This window comes from Nothoprocta perdicaria, unplaced genomic scaffold (assembly GCF_003342845.1).
Source record: "Nothoprocta perdicaria isolate Ctin4 unplaced genomic scaffold, notPer1 scaffold_81, whole genome shotgun sequence".
Lineage (NCBI taxonomy): Eukaryota > Metazoa > Chordata > Aves > Tinamiformes > Tinamidae > Nothoprocta > Nothoprocta perdicaria.
Genome location: NW_020456099.1, coordinates 362,098 through 366,178, shown reverse-complemented (window position 1 = coordinate 366,178; position 4,081 = coordinate 362,098). Strand labels below are relative to the sequence as shown.

General features: G+C 37.5%; 1 long non-coding RNA gene across 1 annotated transcript; it reads left to right on the top strand.

The window, feature by feature from the left end:
* Positions 1-580: 580 nt before the first annotated feature.
* LOC112958181 lies at positions 581-1,515 on the top strand. Its single transcript, XR_003251371.1, has 3 exons — positions 581-636; positions 742-889; positions 1,446-1,515. It is a non-coding gene; the product is annotated as an uncharacterized LOC112958181 (long non-coding RNA).
* Positions 1,516-4,081: the final 2,566 nt, after the last annotated feature.

Here is a 4,081-nt window from a genome sequence, read left to right as displayed (position 1 = left end):
TTGCACCCACCTTGCTTTTGAGTACTGGGAATCTCTGGCATACTGGATTGCACAATTGTATTGTGGTTTTAGCTTTGTTTTGTAACTTATTTAAAATACAGAGGGGAGGTCAGKATGTAGGTGAGTGAAGTTATTGTCAGATACAACAATGTCACACCTGTTGTAAAGCTAAAGATTTTGAGAAGAGCTTGAAATATTTTKGGAACAGAGTATGGAGAAGGTCAAACTGAACAGGAACCAAAAGTTGGATGTTGTGGTGCTTAAAGCCTTTTGTATCCCATTCAGTGACTGTTTTGTAGSAATACAAAACTGAATGAAATATCTCCTCAGAAAATTCAGCCTGAAATATGTTATATAAGCAGTATAGGCTGAAGGAGACAATATTACGGGGCTGTTTCCCAATCACTGCTCTGTAATGTAGGCAGACTATTTGGTATAGAACTGTGATGAAATTAAAATGCAATTAATGTATTCCTGGTCATCYAGTCCTGCTTTCTTTCCAGGCAGGCAAAGGCACTTACAGCACAATTCTTTGGGAAAACCCCCCAATGCAGYCCCATTAGCAGCAAGGGAATTTGTTTGCTGTCATTGCCAGGTGCCTCAACCGCCTAGGGRACACAGTGTAGAAAGAAGCAGGTAGGCAGAGTACATTTCAGCAAGGGATCTGGGGTCTCATCCTGCAGATATTCCAAATGCGTTAGATGCAGGAAGGGACTAACATTTTCTCTCTCTTAACCTAAGATTCCAGTCTGCAAGAGAATCTCCTGAGGAACGAGCCCATTTCCCAGCTGTACTGTGACTCACCTGCATTTCTGCTTCATCAGGGCAAGACGTCACTGGCTCTGGTTCCCCTCTGACACCTGTGTCTGTGATCATACATTTCGTCTTGGTGAGTCTAATGCCTTCTCCTCCTACTCTTTTCTAGTCTATCACCTTTCAACACTGCCTTGGTGGATGGCCATCTGGTTCYAAGGCTCCTTCCATTTCTGTGTCTGATATAAAGGCTCTGGAAGCAGATGACTGTATCTCAGATGCCTGCCTCCATTTCCTCTTGATAACTTACTCTTTTCCTGCAGGCTAAAGGCAGGTAAAATGTCTTTKTAATCTGTTGTAGATTTCACCTCTTCATGCTGCTTGTTTTCATCTTGGTAGATGATCAAGTCACATGTTGTATTTGCTGATAATGTGTTAACACATGTTGTATATATTAAATTGTGTTTCAGATTCAAATGCCCTTYCATTTCCCCTTTTACTCTGCCAAGGGTGTTCTCCAAATGAAAGTCTTCCCACCAGTCTGTTAAATGTATTTGTTTTCAGTTGTTTCTTGTGGAAGCAACACCAAAGACTACTAAGTATCATTCCATGGCAGAGTACCCCAGGATTTTCTTTAGCTCTGATCTGTTCAAACTAAATGTAGATTATCTTCTTTGATACCTCTATTTCAGTTTTCTTCTGGACCAATATGCAAGTAGGGGAAGAAGCCTATTTAGAGGAAGAAATGTTAAAGAATTATCTTCTCTAAATACATGACTGGGTGAGCATAAAGATATTATTGTTATAGGTGTTGCTCTATTCTTTAAAATAGTGAAATTCTACTTGTCAGCAAGGGCAGGGAGCTAATTCCTGAGTCTGATGCTACAGAGGAAATCAGGGACTGATCAGRACAAAGGAAATACGATTGTTTCTGATGCAGCTTGTTTCCATACAAGTTTCATGAAAGATTAATTTTAGAATGATTCTTCCAACRGCTGATGCCCTCACCCCCACAGGAAGGGAAATGATGGCAACTTGCTCTGAAYGAAAGTACGTCCTCAGCACAGCACTTTGGTGCTTTATTACCCATGAAGAGGGACTTTAAAATAGAGAATGTGTGGATGTAGCTGCTCTGAASGTCTGACTTTTCACTGTGACCTGACTGAAAGGATGCCCTCTCCACACTGATGCTAATTTCCATTGAGGTTCTCTTTGCCTTTCTCTTCTGGTTAGTTCATATTGTTTGAGTAAATGACCACTCCCTGTAGTCATGCATGCTTACAAATGGCTGAGACCTGATTTTCTTTGCAGTTCATGTTATTTAGTAAACTCTGTGCAATGGCTTATACAGAAGCAGAAAAGTGATTGGTTGATGCAGGTTTATAGAGAGCTCTGAATCATTTTATCTTCCACAAGAGGAGCTTCCCCACTGTCACACTATAAATAGTCCTTAACAATAAAATAACCACAGGGTATCTCAAGTATGCATTCTTTAGATAAAGGCCTCATTAGGTTAATGTAAGATCACTGGCCTTAGCCTGCATTTTATTTTATATAATGAGTTCCTTTTTATACAATAAAGCTTATGAAAGGAGAAATCTTGGCTCATAGGGAAGAGATGGATGAATATAATAAGGCTTCYGTTGGAGGGATTTATGATGTATATTTAGCATTGCAGACAACATAGTAAATCACTGCCACGGCCAACGAGAAAGATACATTAGTTGCCATTTGTTTTTTACCAGCCTATCTAGGTCCTTTTCAGATGTCATTCTAAAGATTTATAAATCAATCTCATTTCATGTTATTAAAAAGTCTATTACACATTATAATGTAGCTCTGAAACATGGCAAATTATTTCACTTTCATTGTTGTTGGTACCATTAGTATCTCCTCCCTACTTCATGTTGTTTAAACCTAAGTAGAAGCACTAGTTGCCAGTATTCTGAAAACAGCACAGTAGCAGGAAATTCAGATAAAATGTCAGAGTCAAAAGTTTTCTGCAGTTTCATAGGACATCCTTGTAGAGTGATGTTGCTGTTGTTTGGTTAGATCCTGCTGTTCAGCTTAAAAGACTGAGAAGAAATTATTCATTTGGAAAAAGCTTAGAAGAACTGACATAATACTGTGCTGTATGAACCACTTCCATAATAGGTGTGGCAATATCTGTATCACATGCAATTAGAATTTCTTTTGAAACCTCATAGTAAGGTCTATGGATGCTTCAGTTAAAATCAGTAGCCTTAAATATGTCCCAATATGTTTAATAATGCTTGTACAGTGCCCAGTATAATTAAATCCTAAAAAAATTGTTAGGATTTTTATAAAGGGTAGGAAGAGAGCTCCATCTCAAAGAAGGGAAATGACATTTAGATTTGAGTGGCTATTCATAAACTTAAGTTTTTCGCTTTTCATTAGCTCCCTAGATCAAGAATAGATATGCTTAACATGAGGAAATTTGTATCTTGGTGAAAAATGAACGAATAAAAAACCTTGAAAATTCATCTGAAGTTTATGTGTGTCTGAAAAAAAAAAAACTCTTGGAACCATGGAGGACTGGAATATCAGTGACAGCCAGGAAGGAATACAGAGGTGTTAGAGGAACGGGGGCTGAACTGACGTGATGGAAAACTGATAAATGATTTTTTTTTTTTTTTTTGGTAGCTCTCATAAATAAAAAGTGGAGAGCACCATCACTATCAGCTTTGCAGTTTCTTCAGTAATAATAATTTGCTTGATATTTTGTAGTTCTCATGGGATCTCTCTCTCAGGTCATGGCTATATTTTCAGCTGGGTAATAAGAGGCAATTTCTATTATTTCAGTATGCTGTCTTCAGTTATTTTCCAACTTGTTTGAGCATGATATGCCTTATTTTCTTAAGATACTACTCATTGGAATTACTTTTTTACACTTTTTTTTTTTTTTTTGGCTCCCTATCAGTGAGCTTATCCTGATCCTTTTCCCACTGATTACTTTCCTATCTGTGTTTCGTGGTTCTCCTTTTGGGTCATTTTAATCATATCTCAGCCAACTATTTGTGTGATGACTGTATATATCAAACTACAGGAAATTGCTTGAATGAGGACCACAAAATAGAGTTTTTAATAAACAATTTAGCATTCTGAGTAACATTTTTCTAGCCCTGAAATATTACGAATTACTGCAATTTGAGGGGAAAAAAATATTTTGTTTCATTCCTGCTTATTTTACATAGAACTTAGTATTTCAGCATGCAAGTTAAGTCYGTGTTCATTGTCAAAGAAAAATTTTAAATGTCTGCCAAAGCTTTACACTTCACAAGAAATTTGCCACTGTGCTGAAGAAACT